The sequence below is a fragment of the Podarcis muralis genome, chromosome 4 (assembly GCF_964188315.1).
Source record: "Podarcis muralis chromosome 4, rPodMur119.hap1.1, whole genome shotgun sequence".
Taxonomy (NCBI): Eukaryota; Metazoa; Chordata; class Lepidosauria; order Squamata; family Lacertidae; genus Podarcis; species Podarcis muralis.
Genome location: NC_135658.1, coordinates 68632541 through 68654088, shown reverse-complemented (window position 1 = coordinate 68654088; position 21548 = coordinate 68632541). Strand labels below are relative to the sequence as shown.

Sequence of the window (21548 nt, the reverse complement as noted above, 5' to 3'; positions counted from 1 at the left end):
CCTGCGTTGGTCCACAGACAGCTTTCTGGGTCATGTGGCCAGCATGACTAAACCACTTCTGATGCAACGGAACACCATGACAGAAGCCAGAGTGCATGGAAACGCCATTTACCTTCCTGCTGCAGCGGTACCAATTTATCTACTTGCACCAATGTGCTTTTGAACTGCTAGGTTGGCAGGAGCTGGGACGGAGCAACGGGAGCTCACCCCGTCACGGGGATTTGAACCGCCAACCTTCTGACTGGCAAGTCCAAGAGGCTCAGTGGTTTAGACCACACTATAAAACATAGTCGTCTCCATCATGCCTTGCTTTTGAGCTTCCCAGGGACTTGTGGCTGACAACTGTTCAGCTTGATGAACTCTTTTCTTTTCTTTTTTAGATTTGGCAAGGAAATTCTTATGTATGTAGTCTAGGCACCAGATTAACACTTCCATTGCAGATGTAAATTTATATGGTCTACTAGATGCTACAGGAAAATATTTTAAATCATTCAAAACCACCAAGTATTTGTGGCTTAGCACAGAGCATATGCAGGTGGAAAACACATTACAGGATTCCTTGTACCACAACATGATACCTACCTAGGCTATTATACTTGTCCTTGTTTAGTGTACCTGTTCTGCTATGTTCTTCAAGATGTCTGAAGCTTTTACAGAGTTAAATGTTTGAGTTATTTACCCCACATATGCAAACGATAATTTCCTGCTTTACTTTTGCTGTATGATTAGTTATAATTCACAAGTACTTGTGAGTAATTTTGCAGCCCCCTTGGACTAGACATTAAAAATGAGTATTTAAACCAGTTGCCTCTATTTAAAAAAACCTGTTGTCACTGGTCTAGTCTAAGGTATCCAAATTAACTGATATAACAGTTACAGTTATAAACATACACTGTGTGTGTATATATATATATATATGTATGTGTGTGTATCTAAATATATATATACATTTAGCAATCACCCTTCTTATTGTCAGCCGTCCGTATCGTGTCAAAAAGTTATTACACTTTCCCCTCAACATATGCCATACTTTAAGACGATCTAAAATCAGTTCAGTTGCCTTGCTAGTATTTGATTTTTTTACTTTGGCCACTCTCTAATATAAGCTGCAGAATGGGAACGTCCCCTGAATAGGCTGCTGGTTCATTCTTTTAGGCATGTTTAGCCTCTCTCAGGAACTGGGTTTCTTCCTTTAAACAGCAATTAGTGTGGGGGGGGGGGGCAGGCTTTGGGGAACATGCATTTGTCCTAAAAAAAGCAAACATTCTCAGACCTACAAAGATAGCCACCACTGCTCCATGCTGGGACCAGGGCTAATTAAGATGTTGATGGAGTCTGCACTAATCATGGCTCCACCACAGTCTGCTGGATTAGCATGTAAATTGGTAAACCATGTTCTGAAATTGCCTCACCATCTGAGGTCTAATTACTGGCTAGACATAACAAACAATGGCTGCATTTAGAATAAGAAGTGTCCATGTGAAAATAGATGTTTTTGCTTTTTTTAAAAAATCATGAGATAGGCTTGAGCATGGGTAGGCAAGCTAAGGCCCAGGGGCCGGATCTGGCCCAATCGCCTTCTAAATCTGGCCCACGGACGATCCGGGAATCAGCATGTTTTTACATGAGTAGAATGTGTACTTTTATTTAAAATGCATCTCCGGGTTATTTGTGGGGTATAAAAATCCATTCATTCCCCCCCCCCCAAATATAGTCCAGCCTCCCACAAGGTCTGAACCAGCCCCCTGCTGAAAAAGTTTGCTGACCCCTGGGTTTGAGGGTGGAGAGAAGCATGTTGTGGAAAGGAGGAGTAAATTTGCACATGCACACACACATTTATAAGCAGTTTGGTTCATAGCCATGATTCAGTGGACTCAAGACACTAAGTAAGGCAAACAGCACACAGCTGAGGACCAGAAGTTACAATAGCCTTATCTCAATATATTTGACAGCATTATCCCAATGACAGCATCTTCAGTATAAACTTTCCGTATTTTAGTTCTACGGATCTTGTTGGGACTTTACAAATTTAGTGATGAAACAGCAATATAGCATTTAGTCTCTGTAGTGTGATGTCATGTGTTGTCGCAAAAATACATAGCAATGTGGATGAATGTATAAATGAAGCACAAAAGGTAAAGGAAGTAGTACAAAATCCTGTGTGGTTTTCAAACATTATAGTCACAACAAATAACAAATATTATACCAAATGTACAATATCAAAACTGGCAATGCACATTGGTCCCAAGTTCATTGGTGCAATAAAGATTACTAAATACTTCAGAACACATAGCAGGAGGTAGATTCCTATAACTATTTTCTACCTGTAACACAATTATTTTCCCCAGTCATCTCTTAATAATATCTATCTGTAGGAAAGTCTTAAGAATGGAAGATGCACTTGGTCTTACTCACTGATTCTTGACTGTAAGCAAATTATCTTCAGCTTGAAATACCATTCTTAATCTTACAAATGTCACTAGGATTAATCAAAGCAAGATTTGAAAAATAAAATAAAATAGGGGATATTGTCGATATCCATTGATTGCTAGAACGCAACAGAGACTGCATTGTTTTGAAGTAAAGGAATTATTAGGTTTGACGTGCATATGATTCCCTGAAATAAAGAAACAGAACTCAAGAAAAAAGGCATGTTGCAAACTTTACTGAATGTATTGCAAACTGAACTGGCCTAAAGCAGGTTCCCTGTGGTCTATTTCTAATGGAAAACCTTTCTACCAACCCACAACACACAATTTATTAGAAACATGTTTACAATTTACCAAAGACAATTTATACCCTCTTGTTTCTATCTGGGGTAATGTGAACATTCAGATTTTCAAAATGTATCTACTACTGGCTTTGGTCTGCTGAGACTGGTGTGAATCAATAGTACATTTCCAACCATTTTTTCTGGAAAAGGTTTCACTAACTAATGCTGCCTGAAAAACCCAACCCTATACACTGGGCATGTAGGTCACGAAAGCTACTTAGTAGTAGCTATTTGATGTGTGTTCAGTCTCCCATCTCCAATACAGGAGCAGATAAATTGCCTTCTAAATGGGATATGAAATCAGAGAACACAACAGGCATTAACTCTGATCTCACTTAATCCATTGTAAATCACAAATTATTCCACTTACTGAGGTCACAGCAATACTGAGCAGATTTCTGAGAATGCCTAGACAAGAATGATAGAAATGGAGGCTTGCCATTGGCTGTCTCAGAGGCTGTGTTTTTGTAGGCATTACAGGCTGTTTCTTGTGTTTAGCTGCCAATACCAACTGCCTTCCTAGCATTCTAAAAGGAATCAGCCTTTAACAAGCAGCGTGAGAAAAATGTCAAAATTCAACTGCATCTGCTATAAAATAGTAATAAGAGTTGAATATACTTTTAACATGCAACTCTGAATGAATTCTACTGCCAGTGCTTCGGAGCCTCAAAATAATTGAGAGAAGCAGAAAATATCCTGTATGCAAAGACATATCTTTCTCTGCTTTAATCAGACTGGAAGAAAAGCATATTTTATCTCTCCCAAAGTGCCTTGTATACCTGGGGAAAGGTTGCAGAGAATAATCACTGCTAGTCTCTGGCACTTCTCTCTGCAGGACCGAGAGCATGAATGGGCTTGCCTAGTGCAGGGATCGCAGCAGGTCACAAGAGTGAAAAGTAGCTTCTGAGATAACACAGACTTGTGAAACGATTCCATAAGGTACTACTCTGCATCCTTAAGTTCACTTTCAACCAAAGGCATCCTGATCACTCATCACAATGGAGCAAAAAACAAAAAACTGAACTATAAACAATCTTCCTATAAACTATAAACAATTGCTTAGTAACTGATGTAATCTATATTTGCTTTATTTAAATTCAGTTGCATGGTTTGTAACTTGTTTCACTTGAGGCCCGAACTGGGAATTTATAGTGTTGGTCCATAATCTAGTATAAATTAGTTCCTGGGTGATTCTATCTGCTTGGGTCACAGAAGCAGAAATAGAAAGGCTATGTCCACAAGCAACAGCCATAAGGACCAGTAAGGTAGCAGAGGGCAGGAAGACACCTCAATTGTTTAAAGTCTTGTGCATTTCACAAAGAGATATGCATTAGATCAAAGAGATGAGGAAGCAAAGAGAGGGAATGCAAAAAAAAGAAAAAGCTTCCTCTTTCACAGTCAATTAGAGATGAAAGGAAATCACTCTTCCCAGCTGTGCAAGAAAGTAGCAGTTGACTAAAAACCTAAGCAGTCTAATTTAAGGACAGTGGTGAGTGAGCCCCTTTAAAAACTACCCTTGTAGTTGGGGGTCAGCTGATGACATTTGGCTGCCTGGGGTGAAGGATAAGATGGCACCCTACATTCTACATAAGGAGATGGTTACTTCAGTATGGGCTCCACCACAGCTGAAGCCAGGTCATTATGTCCCCCATTCCCAGGGGGCTCAGGAGACGCAGGGCAGGGGACAAGGCACCCATAGCTTTGTACTCCAGGCCCTTGCTGCCACTCCCAGGCATTGGTCGCCTGAGGCAGCTGCCTCACTCTGCTTAATGATAGGGCAATGTCTATACTTAACTTTTTAAACATGCTTTTAGGACTATTTTTCAACTTCTGCACATGGTAGTAAAACATAGAACAATCCAAGATGCTCACATATTTGTGTACAGGTGTGGACGTACCTATCCCTCCCCCAGTGGACCAAGTCTGAAAGGTGGACGAAGCTGCCTACCCGCCAATCACTTGACTTCACAATGATGTCAGATCACCAGTTTTTGCCCATGAAGCTCTGATGATCAGCTGACTGTCAAGTCATTGAAGTGGCCTGTGCACAGGGTTTCACAAGACCTAGTGTTTGCAAGACCGAATGACCAGCTCTGTTTAAATAGGGGGTTAATTTGGCAAAGGTGATTCCAATGCTACCCCCCTATCTTCATATTCACATGATTTTGTACATACTTTATATTAATCCCTATAATAAATATATTTTTGTGGTTCTTGTTAGTGCTTGTTTAAGATCTGTCAGAGTTGCGATTCAGGCTGCATACACAAAACTAGTGTTTATGTGAGTTGAACTCATCCGATTTTAAACTGAACTCAATCTTAGTGTTTCCCACCTACACTACTGGGTTATGTCTGATGGGATGCATTGCTGTTCAAGTTTTCCCATTTTACATCACTCAGAAGACAAAACATTTGTAAGCAAACTACTTACTCATTCACTTCCCACCATTCATCTGAAAAGGTAAACCCAACTTCATTCAACTTTCATTTTGAATAAAAATGTTAAATAGATCATATTTTTCTGGTTATAATCATATGCAGTATTTTAAAAACATAATAAAAAGCAGCAGCATTTGAAAAGTGCAGAATTAAAGAGAACTTCTGGCAGAGCTTCCAGTTATCTGAAAGTCTGATCTGCAAAGTTCCCAGTTTCTGGTATCCTCAACCAACCTTCTACGAGTATTGACATTATGAGATTATGATGGGAGGCACCAGCTGGAGAACCCCAAAGGAAGAAGGCTCAGAAGCAGGGGGATTGGTGGTGGGATGATGATGAGTGGTCAAAGGGAGAAGGAGCAGACTGGAAGAGGGAGGTGTCAGAAATGGAAGAGGTAACAGGGTTAAGTGAGCAGGAAGAGACTGTGGCAGACAGCAGTCCAAAATCAGAAGCAGCAGCAGAGGGTGGTCAAGAGGCAGAGTGGAGGTAGGTTGCTGAAGAAGCCAGGGAAGCTCTCCCTCCTCTTGTGACAAGCTCCTCTCCCCCTGGTCTCCCAGAACATGCAGAGAAATGAAGAGGGCGGAACAAAGAGGCCAGGCGAAGGAGCCTTAGGCAGCTGGCGAAGGAACCAGGAGAGGTGGGAAGGTGGGGACCTTCAGTCCTCGCAACTGTCTCATTGGGGCAAGACCTACTGAGAAGAGTTGGTGGGATCACTAGGTCTGCACTGTTTTGGTTCCTCTTAATAAAGAGTTAGCCTCACTTAAGTTTTACTGCTAACCTGCCCCCGACAGTGATGCTCCAACTGGCTGATTATTATTGAACAACATCAAAGGCTCTTCCCTTTCTCTCATCTTCCTTGTAGCCCCTAGCACCACCACCAGCTGCTCTAGAGGGTTCAACCATCAACTTTGATGCATCAGCTGAAGAACTCCACAGAGCAAAAAAATGGAGAACATAAGGGTGAGATCCAGTATCGCATGAGCAGGTGTCTGCTTGTGCTCTGTGGCATCTCCACCTCTCCTCTATTCCCATAAAATCTAGAGAATGGGGAGGGGCATGGAAGGCTGGAGGACAGAGAAGAGAAACCAGAAGTTTTTTTGTGTAAGGCTGTTGCCATATGTATATACGGTAGGTTCTGTATAGTGTTCCCTGGTTATTTATCTGAAGAGGACTACAGAGCAAACACTGCTGTATTCAAATCTTCTTATAGACTGTTAAATCCTAACTCCCTCCAAGGGTGATGGCAAATTCCCCATTGATTGCAAAGCATGTGCTTTTTATTTTCCTTAAATTGTTAGGATAAACCAACACCACAGTAGAGATTGTTGCTAATTTGGATTCAAAGATCTGCCATTTTCCTTCACAAATCAGATTTGAGAGTTTTATGCCTCAATGAAAATAAATTAATACCATCAGCTGACAACCAATTGGGGCACAGCAGAGCACTTTAGTAAACCAGGATGTGCAGCCTGGCATTTATGAACTAAGTAAAATAGAAAAAGCAGCCAATTTCCATAGCTGCTCTCAACAGGTGTTTAGTTGTGTAGGTGTCATTCTGCATATACATGTTAATGAATAAATTCTTACTTTGAAAAGTGTGGAATTGAAACACAGAATACACACAGTTAAAGTACACAGTAATCTATATAAAACCAGAAATGGCCATTTGGTGGGTGTGTTTCTAAAAAAAGAAGCTGCTGGTTAAAGAGTTGGCAAAACTGGATGTATACTAGTGATATCTATATTTCAGAAAACTAATTTGAACTAGTGACACATCTAAATGAACATTAAGAACAATGATCCCCCTGTTGAGACTACTCAGGCTTTGCATGAAGCAACTCAATAAGCAACCACTAACACCAGTGTGGTATTATGTGACAGAATTTTTAAAAAACCCTATTACCCTAGCAACCAGTGTCTGTGTTAGAGGAAAGAATGGAGGGAGGAGGTGGAGGAAGGGCTAAATGTAAAAATCGTTTACAGTGGTTCTTGTCTTTGAGATAATGAAATCACATGACTCAGCAACACTAATGTTCATGCAGATACACTCCACCCCACCCGCCACCACTCTTTAGGGCTCCATGACAACCCCATTTCCTAAAATTAGCACCCTCTTTCCAAGCTACAAAGCACCCATAGTAATGATCTGCTTCCTATACCACTTATGCATGACGATGGCCTGCAGACTTTTGCCCTAACAGTTGATGGTTTGAATGAGATCTAAGTCAGGAAAAGCTGAAGATAATAATGTAAATAATATAACACAGTCACTTCTTTGAAGTGTTTTGGGAAGGTGGGATGCAGAAGAAGAGAAAGAGCATGTCTTTATCCACAGTAATAAATATAAAGTGTTACTTCAGATAGGAATGCTGAATAAAAGAGTAAGAATTTAATCACTAGGAAGGAAGGAAGGAAGAGTGCTAGAAAAAACATGTCAATCATCACTTTCATTATTGTCAATCATTCCTTACTTTCTTGATTTGTGATTTCTTACTTGACCAAAAAGAAAGGTTTTGTTTGTAATTACGTCTATGCTATCCATGGCACAAGACTTTTTCAACTTTTCCTTGAAATTGCCCTCAAGCCAAGTTTATAGATCTCTGCTCTTTCAAGGAATTTAAAACTTAACAGTTCACACACATATATGAAATGAAGCAAGAGACTCAAACAAAATGCAAATTGCCACTGTGGCATATATTCCGTAAAAATAGAAAAATCATAGTTAACTCAAATAGCATTTGAGGTATATACTGAGCCATGCTGCTTCATTCAAATGTAGCCAAACATTACTGCGTTCATTCCTTGTTCTTAGATTAATTTCACTTTGCTTCTCCCTACCTCTTCAGAAGGTATTCCTTCCTTTTCACCTTCCAGAAGGAGTTGCTTGCTTAGCTTTTGTTGCTAAGACAAGCAGTCCCTGTTGTCTTTGTGGAGCCTGTGAAAAATAGGGTTCTAATATATGTTTCTCACACACACCCCAGGAGATCTGGAATTAGTCCAGGAAAGTGACAAAGCTGATAACATCAAGAATGCTGCAAACGGATGAAATGGCTCCCCCTCACCCAAAATACTTCTGAAAACTTTAAATATATCCAAACAGTTTGGTACGACTTGATAAATATTCTCCCTCCCTCCCTGCTCCCCGCCCCCCCTAGCTTTATATTAAGAGTACTTTAGCAAAAAGGAGAAAAACAACTTTTCCTATCAAAAACTGTCCCCTCTGTACTGTAAATAGTTCCTCTTCAAATATTAGGTAGCTTTACTGGAAGGGGGGGGGGGAGACAATGCAGCGTGTCCTCAGTATCATTAACCAACTTCCCTTCCTCCTGAAGGAGTCCCTTCAATAAGGCAATTACAAGAGCATCACAGAACAGGAGAACAAGGGGAAAAATAATCTTACCAGCTTCTCTTACAGTAGGGAGCTGAAAAGAAAACCAACAGCCCCCAGCTGCTGTATCACATGCAATTCGCCTCAATGGAAAGAACTCTGAAAGGCTAGTCTTCTAGTTTAGTTTCTTCTCAGCTCTCCTCTCTCTCTCTCTCTCTCCTCACAAAGCCATTCTCCTATTCCCTAATCCTCTCACAGGAAAAAGCAGCACAAACCAAACGACTTCAGCAGAATGAGGTGGGGTTGGGGGGAGAGAGAGTGTTGAGAGTGAAAGGGGGAAGGGAGAGATTCTGCTGGCATTCAAGCATCGCAGTATGTTAATCCTCAGAGCGGGGATGCAAACAAAGTCGCCTACACACATTTGGGCACCCAGATCCACATTCCATACCAATAATGCTTCATGACAAGGCATAGAAACCCAATTCATCAACCTCTCAGCTACTGTTTCAAAGACACGCCCCGTGAAACTTCTTGAACTTCTGCTAATGGGCTTCATTATTCCACACACACACACAAAATTAGACATTAATTCCCGATTAGCGGCTTTCTAAAGTTGATAATGAGCCTAAACGAGCTGGCTGCAATTCTGTTTGTGCCTCCCTTTCCATCACCACAACAAGGGCTGAAAGTTTTGTAAAAGTATACATTTGTACTTCAAAAGTAATATATGTGCAAGACATATATTTTTTTCCAGTAAGGATCTGAGGTAAAGTGAAGTATTTTATTTCAAAATTCAGTGAACACAATATCTTCAGATTTTGGTAAATTGTACAGGCCAAATGAGCTGACGTGGAAAAGATAAATATATCCAAGAATGTACGCAAGTTTATTTACACAGGAGCATTTCCTTTCCATAATGGGAAGAAAGATAAATCAAAGATCTGAAAAAGCAGATGGCACCATTCCACCTCATAAAGGACGGTGGTTAGCCTTCAAGTAATAATTTATGAAGACCCCTCCCCCCCTTTTTGGTCCTGCACTCAGCAGCAGGCCATTTGAGCTTTTCAAGCAAAATAAATAGACTTCAAACCACCAGCATCAAACACACTAACATTTACGAGTGCTGTTTCAACCTGACACAAGCCACTTTGTTCGCCTGTGACCCTGTACCAAAACGTGATTTTTGATGGATGAGGTTCCCTCCCTTCATAATATAGGTTGTGACTTCATAACTATGTCCCAAGCCAAAACGAAAACAAAATGATCCATAAAGCTGTTTTAAGCATGAAAATGAAGCAAGCAGATGGACGCTGAAAAGCTAGAGGGCTAGAGTGATAGGAATGCACTCTTCCTTCCTTTCTTCCTTCCTTCCTTTCTCTCTCTCTCTCTCAAACCAGTGTAGGAGGCGATAGCTAAAGAGATGTTACTAGGAGATGAGGTGATGTCATCAACCTCCAAACAAAGCTTAGTTCAGCTCAGAAAAACAAGAAGCTTCTGCAAGGCACATTTTGTTTTATGGGTACCAGCAAGAAGCATGTGGCTTTTTCTGAATTTGTCCTTATAACACAGTTTGTAAAAGTTTCGACATTAATTTTACAAAAAGCTGTAAACATGGAAATGCTCACATACAAATGAATAAGTTCATTACAAGGCTGTTTAATAATCTCAAACGAGCTATAGGCCTCCTGTACTATAATGCTTCAAGCATCAACTTTGTACTAAAATAGGCATGTAATATATTTCTTAATGGCAAGCAGACAGTAACCACTAATACCAATATGCTCTTATTAAAGAAAGTGGGCTTGTGCCATTAAATACTCCGTAGGATCATACCCCAGTCATAGGTAGATCTATGGTGGCACATAGATGGACTTTTACTAACATAGCTTACAAGAGAAGGAACATCATTGACAGGTATTTGTTGAGGACAATGCTCTCCTCCCTCTCCCTCCTCATTGATTTGGCTGCTCTGCTCTGAGAAAGTAAAGAGTAAGAGAGGGGACAAGAAAAAAGGGAATAGCACAATGATCCCCGCATGTCTTGCCATGTCCCTTTGAGAAGAAGTGCAGATTGGACCAAGGGGGAAAGAGAAGATAATAGGCATCAACCGTGATGAGGAGAAAGGGGTGTGAATTTAGGTAGGGTGGCATACTTAGAGCTTCTTATCGAAATGACAGCCCCCTAAAAAAGAACCCACACTATACAGCACTATTCCATGTAAGTCAAACAGGGGGAATCTGTTCTGCAATGTTGCATGTCAGTTTTGATCCCATTATGATCCATCAGCTGAGATGGAAAGAACTGCTTAGTCTCACACAAGGAGCTAGAATTAGTCTAGTGAAATATTTGGCTTTCCCCTCTTTTGAACAACTGACTCCTATATCGTATTAGAATGTTAGGTTTTATTATGATCAAGAGGTCTATAATGTGAAATAAATACATATTGCAATGGCTTCTGAAAGTACTGTTTCCTAAGCAGTTTCCCAAGTAGCGTGAGTGCATAAGGGGAAAACCTAAAACTTGATTGAACTTGTGGCTCTTTGGATTCTGGTATGGTTTCACTGATATGGTTTCAGCAAGCCTTCTAAGAAAATTATCCAAATTGCTACCGGACTAGGATTTGAATTGCTTTGAATTATGTGCTGTTGTTAGTTTAAACTGTTGTTATGTTTGCAATTGTTTTTCAAATAGTGTTTATATTTGCAACTGGGATGCCTCAATAGGAAGTGATTCATATATGAAAATAAAAACTAGCTCTAAGATAGCTGAAAAGTTCTCAGGATAGGACACATTAAGTTTTCCCTTTCTGCCCAGTAAACATCCCATGCACCACAACACATTTTCATGCTGTTCAGTAGGTAACACAATCATGCCGTTCAAAAAAATGGACATCTATAAGATTGCCTTACTCACCTTTTATATTTTCACTCTTTCCACCTAGCAGAGTGAAAGCCCCAACCATGCTACTGGCGAGAATACAATTATCAGGTAGAATTTGCGATTAGGTTGCCCTCTTTGCTGTAAACTACTTATCTTATAAGCAGTCAAGATGGCACATCTGCAGGCACTGTGGCATATTGGTAATAGGTAACTACTTACCTTGGAGCTCTGGCACTGGGGTACACCCTGCAAGACATGGGGCCTTTCAAACAGAAAGAACTTGTTTGGCACCAGCTTGGCTGCAGGATTTGCTGGAAGGTGGCATAGAAGGCACCACCCAACCATCTTAGGGTCTCCAACTCCAAATTTACATAGCGTTCACTCCTTAGCCTTTTCCTAAAGATACCCCACAAGGCAGCAGAAGTTTAAGATCAGAGTTTTCTTTCTCGTAGATGGGCTACCTTTCCAGGTTGGCAAGCCCTGTCTGCCCCTCATTTCCCTCTACAGCACATGCAGAAACTGCCTTATGGACCACTGAAGCCACTGTTGGTCTCATCCACTCAATCCGCCAGAACTTGTCTTCGCATGCAGGGGAAGTCCGAACTCATTGAGGGTTTGAGACCCATCAGCTACCCTCACCTGGTTTAGCTGGCAGGGTGGGGACCAAAGGTGGACAAACTACCCCAGAAGGAACACGACATGTCCTTCCTATTACTCCTCCCCTAACACCCCCATGCAGCACATAGAAATAACTGCTAGCCACCACTGCAAATGGTCAGAGAGAGTGTTGCAGTTTTTGGCCCAGTGGGACTAAGTGACACAAAGAGCCAAAAAGATCCAGGGGCAAATGGAGTACACTTTACTGCTAGAAAAAACTATGCACTGCCGTGCACTTTGTACGCAAATATCCCTGGGGCTGTGTTACCCGAGATTCCATTCTGGGTACAACACACTGGTTCAAGCAATTAAATTCAAGGTGAGGCTTGAATTTCGCTCATAGGTAACAACTCTTATAATTGAATAATAACAGCATCAGCAACAATAATTGTTATTTTCCAGGGCCATATAAACCAGGAGCAAAACTGAAATCTGTATAAACTGCACACAAACTGGATTCTAAATAAGACAAAGGTGGGTAGAAACTTGGGAGATGTGGCAGTAGGCATGAGCATATGGTAGACAAGCCAGCTACTTAACAGCTGACAGAAACTGATAGAAAGGAACTGAATCTGGCATTTGCCGTAGAGGAATGAACCTGCTTCATTCAGACAATGGCTTTAACAAAGAGCAGCCAGTCACTATGTGCTATGCTTGCCTTATGCACTGGGGTACCAACATGTACAATTTTAAATTATCTTGGCAACATTTTATTGCACTAATGGGTAGCAAATACATATGGAATCAGTCTTTGTTCGTAGATAAACAAAGAAAGAGAGGATCCCAGCAAGTCAACAATCAGAATCAGTTGGTTATCAACATGTTTGTCCTGTATTTCCCCAAAGGGAAATTAAATTCTCCTTTCTAGAGAGAGTCAGCCGGTTAACTCTAAGAGTCAGGCCTTGGAAGTATGAAGCATGCTGTAATATGTACTGGTTCATGTCAGTAAACTGGCAGGGGGGAAGAGTGACAGATTTGTTTGGGGGGGGCAGGGAAGCTGGCAAACATAAGGTGACTACGGATATATATTTTTCTTATTCGCTTGCTCCCAATTAAGCCTCCTTTGATCCATACCCTGTACTTTTTTAACACTTGATTTGCATAGCACTGACTCCTTTCTGTGTTTCTTGGATTCACAAGAAAGAACAAAGCTAAAACACCCTGGTAATAAACCCTAAATTTTTAATAGCAGTTGTAAGTGTTTGCCAAATGCCTTCCTTTGGTAAGTAGAGGAGAGTAGGACCTTTGCACTGGAATGGATTCCAACAAGCTCAACATTAAAGAATACCAAACTCCGCTGCCAGTGGAACTGATTTGTTTAGCCCAGAATACTGGCTTGTTTTGTTGTTCTGCTGCTTGAAATAAATTTTCTGTAATTACAGAGCCTAGGTGGAAGCAACAATCAGCATAATGCTAGCAATTTACAGCACTCTTCTTGATTCTTTAAGTTAAATATTGTGCATTCCAGGGAGGGGGATATGCGTAAATTAAACAGAATAATAACAAATATTATCTGCCAAAGGCTATATAGGAGAAACACACTATTACAACAAACAAAACTTTGCTGATTTTAAAATCTTACTTAGTGTTTCCCCATCTCAATGAAAAAAAGAGAGGGATCCTCTTATGTATTAGCGTGCTTCTGCAGGACAAGTGAATCTCTCACACAGCTGAACATACAACTCTGAAGAGGCTCCAGCAATATGGTAGGTTGCTTGTCTGGTCTGGAGTGTCCAGCCAGATGGCTATCAGAGACAGAAGCTGGAGCAGCAACAGCTGCTGAGATGCTCCAGTTTTTGGTGGCATGACTCATGATGGGGTTAACTCTGTGCTCAATTCTTTAGCCCACTAACTGTTTAAATAATGCCCTGCTGCAATCTCTCCCACTGAGGTCTGGGTCAAGCAACAACATTGTTACCAGAGTAAGTGAAACTACAGCATCCATTTGTAACCTCCGGATTAACAGGTGAGATTGCAATCACGCAATGAAAAGAACTAACTCTGCAATTCAATTAAATGGAATGGTATTTGCTGCTAGAGAGACAGAATTGCTTTCTGATATACCTCTGAATTCCAAAATAACTCTAAGAGCTCCACTGACGCCATCAGTGCAGACCTTTGGGAGAGATGTCTGGGTCCCCACTCAGCAGAAGAAGTAGGAGGGTTCCTGCCAAATGCAAAACGGGCTGACTTTCCATATTTTGAAATAAGTGAAGTAATACACATTACCATCTGTTCTCCCAGGCATTTGGTAGAATCTGATGTTCTGCTGTCATGAATGCAATTTTTGAGGGCATTATTTTGTTAGTATATGGATTACTTCTGCCTTCTAAAGCCAGTATTGTACTCACAATACAATACAATACAATACAATACAATACAATACAATACAATACAATACAATACAATACAATACAATGAGAACAATCGGAAGTTCATCTTATTTACCCTATTTTTCATCCTTTACTTTTTTCTTTCCTTTTCCTTTTCTATTTCTGTAAAGTATGTGTATATAGTTTGTACATTTTGTATTGTTGTGTATTGTTGTGTAAGTTAATGTTGAAAGTTTAATAAAGATTTTTCCAAAAAATAAAAGATAAAAAAATAAAAATAAAGCCAGTATTGTAATTTTGTTCGAAAGTTTTCTTGGGACTAATAAATAAATCATACCCCGCTGCCTCAATAAAACCATGAAATTCAGAATCTAAAATTACCTAACTACACCACCGAAAAAACTCTTTGCTTTCCATGTAGTTTCTTGGGCAAAATCATGGAGTAACTCACTTGTATATAACAATGCTCTAGTTGCATCCCATACCACACTGATTTGCCATGACAACTGATCTCCAGAGAGGCTGTTGCCAACCTCCATTAATTCCTGCTCTCAAACATCCAACCCCTGAAATCTCTGTGTGGAAGAGCCTCCTCTTTTGGCTCTCCAATCCCTTGTCTTGCCCAACTTTCCTACGATTCTCTAGCACTCCAGTGCAATTTACTGTTCATAGAACTGGACATGGAGGAAGGGGTAAATTTTCTTCATGATCGCAAATCACCCCCTGTGTGAGATAAGCCACCAGGTGCAAGCTCAGCCAAGCCAGGTGCTATGGCAATGGCCCAGTGCCGTCTATATAAATAATTAAGGCATATCAGCTCATTAATCAGTCGGTGAATCTGTCAATTGGAGTCTGTGTTACGTCTTGAACTGCTGGAGCAACACAAATATTTTGTACTTGCATATATCTGTATCTGTATCCGTATCTGCAAAGCCTACAAACTGTATGTATAAATCAACCTCTGGAGCTGTATTACTGAAGCCTAATATTCTGCAACAATAAACTATATTGGACCTTAAACTGCCTCTGTGTGTTGACTGGAACTGGGGGAAACATCTGCTACATGGGTAATGCAAAGTGCTTTTTTTCTGGGGATACTCAAGGGTACGCAGTACTGCCACCTTTTTAAAAAAAATGTTAAAAGTGTGGCACTTAGTGTAACAACTTCATGGTGAGTACCAGCACCTTTTTTCTAAAAATAAAAAAGCACTGGTCTTATTCTAGGCAACATCCATCACCCATAGAAAATGCTCCCTTTCCCCAATGCATCACAAAAGGAGGCATCACTTCTTCAGTCTTTAAAAGATACCAATCTGAAAAGTACTTTGTCCATTTCCTTGATACACTGCTGATTTATATAAGGACTTCCAAAAGCTTTTAGACTATGGAAGCCTCTAACCAGCAACTTGTGATTTTAATTAGCACAGTATCTTTAAAAATAAAATACAACGATGAGGATGCTGAAAAGCTCATTGCGATGAAGCTCCAGAGTCAGCGCTGGTTTCCTGTAGCTCTCCCAACAGTATTTAAGATGCCACATTTAAATTATAATGCCCTGAACACTCATAGCTGCTTTCCCCCCTCTCAGTCTTCATGGGCCAAGAAGGGACAGCCTTTCTGTGCAAAAATAAATATTAAGCATGCACAGGAAAGCACATCCAATGTTTGTCCACCCTCCCCCGCCTCTCCATATCTTGGACCAGAATTCGTATCTCTATATTTCTAGCTTGCTGACCTTATTCTATATTTATTTTCTGAACAACAACACGAGCTGTTCAGAGCCTGAGAAAAGACTGAGGCGAACATTTAAATGAGTAAACTAATACATAATGTATTTTATTTGCACATATTCAATATGTGGATGCTTGAAAGAGAGAAGTCCCAGGCAGTTGGGGGAGAGGATGCAAGGGAATGAGACTGGGAAAATAAACAGGGCGGCAGATAGTGTGCCAGGAATACTATTTCCTTCTTCTCTTTCTGGTTTAAAATCATACTTGAGTCCAGAGAAACACAAATAATTCCAAATAACTCAGCAAGCTATAAATAAATAAAAAATACAAATGTACACACAACCAGCTCTCTTTCAGTAAACAGAAGAAATTCACACTTGGAAGGGTTTTTTATTTTTATTTTTTAAAGAAGCTTGTTCTTTGCATATTTCCATTGGTTCTTAGGTAAATAAAATGGACACATGAAATCTGATGAACCTTCATGTGCAGATAGCAAGATTAAAGCAAATAGGATAAATATATATAAAGGTAAAGGACCCCTGGACGGTTAAGTCCAGTCAAACTTGACTATGGTGTGCAGCCCTCATCTCGCTTTCAGGCCGGTCATGTGGCCAGCATGACTAAACTGCTTCTGGTGCAACGGAACACCGTGACGGAAACCAGAGTGCACGGAAACACCGTTTACCTTCCCGCTGGAGCGGTACCTATTTATCTACATGCACTTTGATGTGCTTTCGAACTGCTACGTTGGCAGGAGCAGGGACTGAGCAACAGGTGCTCGCCCTGCCGTGGGGATTCGTAACACTGACCTTCTGATTGGCAAACCCAAGAGGCTCAGTGGTTTAGGCCACAGCGCCACCCGCGTCCTTACAGCAGTGGTGTAACCTGGTGGCGATTGGTTTAGACCACAGCACCACTCGCATCCCTAAATATATATAAGAATGTGGAGGGGGTGTATAATAAACAGGAAGTTTACATAGAAACATGTTCCTACTGAATAGTGGAGTTTACTTCCAACTATATGTCTTTAAGACTGAGCTCAGCATTTGCAATCTGCTTGTATGTATGCATGTGCTTTCTTGGTTCATTTCCAAGGACAATGATGAATGCAAAGCACATTGCACATTAAAGTGCTATGGAAATGATAAAATAACATTGGAGTCATTATTCAGATAGGAAATGATACTGCTCTTAGTAGGTTATGCTAATAAACCTTTATTAGCAATAATAAATCCAATTTTCCATAAGCAATATAAATCTCAACTGAAAGATCATCATCCAAAGTACTTTGATGATAATATAAGAGCCCAAGGGCAAATGAGAGTTTATTGTATTCAAAATTTGTAATACAAATAATTGGCAAACAGACACACTGAAATTTATAAACAGTATTTTATTTATATATATATAAACGGGAAAGGCACAGGGTCTCGAGCCTCACTGTAATCCTTCAGTGCCAAAAATTCAAGGGGTTACTTAGTCATAAAAGAAAGGCAATTCTGAGTGTGATGCAGAACACTTTCTTTCCTAATTGTTGCCTGCAAGTGTAGAGAAAAATGTTGTTGTTGTTGTTTAGTCGTTTAGTCGTGTCCGACTCTTCGTGACCCCATGGACCAGAGCACGCCAGGCACTCCTGTCTTCCACTGCCTCCCGCAGTTTGGTCAAAGTAGAGAAAAATAAGAACCAGCAAATGCATAAGAGGGGAGATTTGGATTCCAATACCCCAGCATGGCTTTTAAATCAAGTAACAGCCTACTTAAGGAGCTCCAACTCAGAGCAAACACTGAAGCAAATTCCTCTCCAACTTGGTGACATCAGCCTAGTTAGAGCACGCATTTTATAGTGGGTTAGCACACCCAGCAGTTCGAAAGCACGTCAAAGTGCAAGTAGATAAACAGGTAGCGCTCCAGCGGGAAGGTAAATGGTGTTTCCGTGCACTGCTCTGGTTTTGCCAGAAGTATCTAAGTCATGCTGGCTACATGACCTGGAAAAACTGTCTGCGGACAAATGCTGGCTCCCTCGGCCAGTAAAGCGAGATGAGCACCGCAACCCCAGAGTCGTCCGCGACTGGACCTAACGGTCAGGGTACTTTTACCTTTACCTTTTTAGGATTCCAGCACATCCTGCAAATCAGCGTTTTCTTGAAAAGATGCAAAGAGGAGCTGGGAAACTGCTCTCCTTTATCTGATAAGGCCTGGTCTGGGTACAATCCATACAATTAAAACATCCCTCCTCCCAATAACCTGAGACCTTTACTTTGTCAAGGGTGCTGGGAATTGTTACTCTCTGGGGGTAAACTACAGTTCCCAGGATTTGGGGGGCGGGGGCGGATGTGCTTTAAATGTATGGTGTGCATGCAACCTAAGGCAGCAAGTACATTTCATCATCTACTTAACATTAACGGGGCTGAGCTCTGGCATTAGAACAAAGTTCTGGAAATCAGTTGTGAGTCTTGTAGTCCCTTGAGGACTACAACTCCCAGCCAGCATAGTGAATGGTCAGAAACAATGGGAATTGTAGTCTATCAGAAGGGCCAAGGGTTACCCGTTCCATTGTAGAGGATGTCCCAATTAGGAATTCCATTTCTCTTAACCCACTAATTAGCTAACATGCCTGCCATTGCCTCCCCCAGACACATCCATGACTCTACTTCCTTCAAATCCTTCCTGAAAAGTCAGCTTTTCTGTGATGTCTTTGATTTCACTCCTTAGTCTTCGTCTATCACTGAAAACCACAGAATCATAGAATTGTAGAGTTGAAAGTAACCCCAAGAGTTATCTAATCCAGGGGTCAGCAAACCTTTTCAGCAGGGGGTCGGTCCACTGTCCCTCAGACCTTGTGGGGGGCCGGACTATATTTTGAAAAAAATAATGAATGAATTCCTATGCCCCACAAATAACCCAGAGATGCATTTTAAATAAAAGGACACATTCTACACAAGTAAAAACACGCTGATTCCCAGACCGTCCACAGGCCGGATTTAGAAGGCGATTGGGCTGGATCTGGCCCCCAGGCCTTAGTCTGCCTACCCATGATTCTAGTCCAACCCCCTGCGATGCAGGAATCTCAGCTAAACCATACATATAGAATTTAAATGTGTATAATTGAAAATAGGACATATTCTTCCTTTTTACCCTCACTTCCATAATCCCACTTTTTTGTGCTACTTTCAAATTGTAGATGGTGAGCTTCCTAGGAAAGTGTGCCCCTCTTCCTATTATTCTGTAACACACAATGCACATTGATGGCATCCTCCTCATCCAGGATTATGTCTGAGTACTCTGGGGGGTGATTCAGATCCCTATCACTTCTTTACTTGACCCACTCCCATTCACTGGATCCTGCGGCTTCTAAACTCCCTCCTCTGTGTGGAGATCTGCACTTGTGCAATGGATGTACACACATATTTTAGTATGCAGGACAGACTGGATCACACCCTGGTTTCTGTTTATATGGTATGTGATTTGTGTTTGGGGAAGTATCCTCGTTATGGTCTCATTTGTGGTTGTGCATGTTTTATTTCTTCCCTTTCATGAGAGCTGAGAATTAGCACACATTAAAACCACTGGATTTTGGGGTGCCTTCTGCAGGTACCATTGAATATAGTTTTTATTACTATTGGGCTGCCTTGTTTTCCGTTAAATTCATTACATCATAATTACTCTTTATGGAAACAAAGATTTCTAGGTCTAGGTTCTGAATTAATGTCAGTATGGTATGAAGGCACACAAGTTTATACCAATCCCTTAAGAGTCTTCATCAGATATTGGTGGTTGAATTTATATGACAAGAAAATGACTCTGCTACTTTAACTCGCTATTATCCAATAAAATAGGCAAAGCAGCGAGAAGTAGGGGAAGAAACAGAATACATCAGCGATCCCACCCACCCCTCCATTCCTCTGCACTACACTTTAAGAATTATGATGAACAATTATTCACAATGGCCTCTGTGAGATGTTTTAAACAAAAGCTTTAAGGAAGATGGCTAGGATTGAATCTCTTTCCAAAGTGAGAAACCCTGAATATATGAAATGATATTCATATGCATCTCCAGGATGGCTAGAAACACAACTGCTTCAGCTCTGAATTCTGTGCACTTCCACTGCTGTTTTGAAAAGTGATGTACATATGATGATAGACACAATCCATATCTATCATGTCAAAGCATATGAAATACTGCATTTTGATGCATCTTAAGCCAATTTACAAGAGCAATTCACCTGTTTAACACACATGCACAAACAGAGTTGAATGGCAACGTTGTGATAAATCATGGGATAAATTTGCATGTGCTTGGCTTTAATAAACCCGTGAAAAGACTCATATTGCATGCACTTATGTGGCTCCTTCCAAAAATCACAGAGAGGGGAAAAAACATAATGGGGCATATGGCGGCCAATAGAAAATTAAAATGTTCATCAATACGCTTCCTCTCCCCTTTCTACCCCTCCCCATCTAGTTTTTATTCCTTGTTGAAATGCTAACTTCACAATCATTTCCCCTCTTCTCCATACTACATTTTCGGTATCCGTTTCCATCAGATAAATTTCCCTCTCAGAACAAATCAATGTGTCACTTGTGAAAAAATGTCAAGCATGTCCATAAAAAGTTTCCATATGGTTTGAATAAATCAGTTTTAAAACTGATTTTCCTTCAAGCACTGCAACTTTGAGATGGCTGCTGCAATCCTTTGTCACATCTCAGGCATGGAAGGTCCAGCTGTCACTGGGAAACAGCAACAAGCATTAGGAAGGTAAACATTCTCTCCCTTCAACGAAATCGTTTGATGCTCACAAAGGTTACAGCAACAAGGCTGTTGTTGTTTTTTAAAAAAAGGGTTGGCCCTTTAGGGCTTAAGTGTTACATCTTCACATGCCACATGAAGAACATCTAAATGCTCCTCCTCCTGACTACTTCTGGAGTCCAATAAGTCTGTAGGAGTGAAATGCTGAGATTGCTAAGAGTTCAATGAAATAAAATAATTTCAGTGTTTCTAGAATAACTGGTAGTAGGAATAAAGAAAAGGTTGAGAACTTTAACATGCAGAGGTTATGCAAAAGGAAGAGCTCCCTCCTATGGCAGATCAACTCCCATCTGGAGTCGTCCGATGAAACTCCAATCAGAAAAGAAACCCATAAATTATAGCTTCTTGGAGAAACCTGTATCTGGTATAACTCCAATTTTGCCTTCCATACACCGTGGCAGATAAAAACCTGATTTTGCTTGGGGCAAAGGTGAGATGCTAATTACATTCTGTAATCAAATCAAAACCTCAAGGCAAGCTGCAAATGCTCAGCCTGCCAGCAATCCTTCATAAACATATTTCAATTACACTTTGCCAATATTTTAAGGAAAAAGAAATTGTTTCTCCAAGGCTAATATTTTGGCCTTTGAAAGATTGCATAGCA

The 21548-nt window shown here is 40.7% G+C and overlaps 1 protein-coding gene across 2 annotated transcripts in view; it reads right to left on the bottom strand.

Annotated features, from left to right (window-relative positions):
- MID1 (midline 1) overlaps window positions 1-21548 on the bottom strand; it is a 266243-nt gene that overhangs the window by 130126 nt on the left and 114569 nt on the right. Inside the window, exon 1 of one of the 2 annotated variants that reach the window (XM_028727704.2) lies at window positions 8611-8823. The exons of the other annotated variant lie outside the window; for it this stretch is intronic. The gene's annotated coding sequence lies outside the window, so the exon portion shown is untranslated. Of the gene's footprint in view, window positions 1-8610; window positions 8824-21548 lie in introns of those variants that run through there. 2 annotated transcript variants of the gene reach the window in all.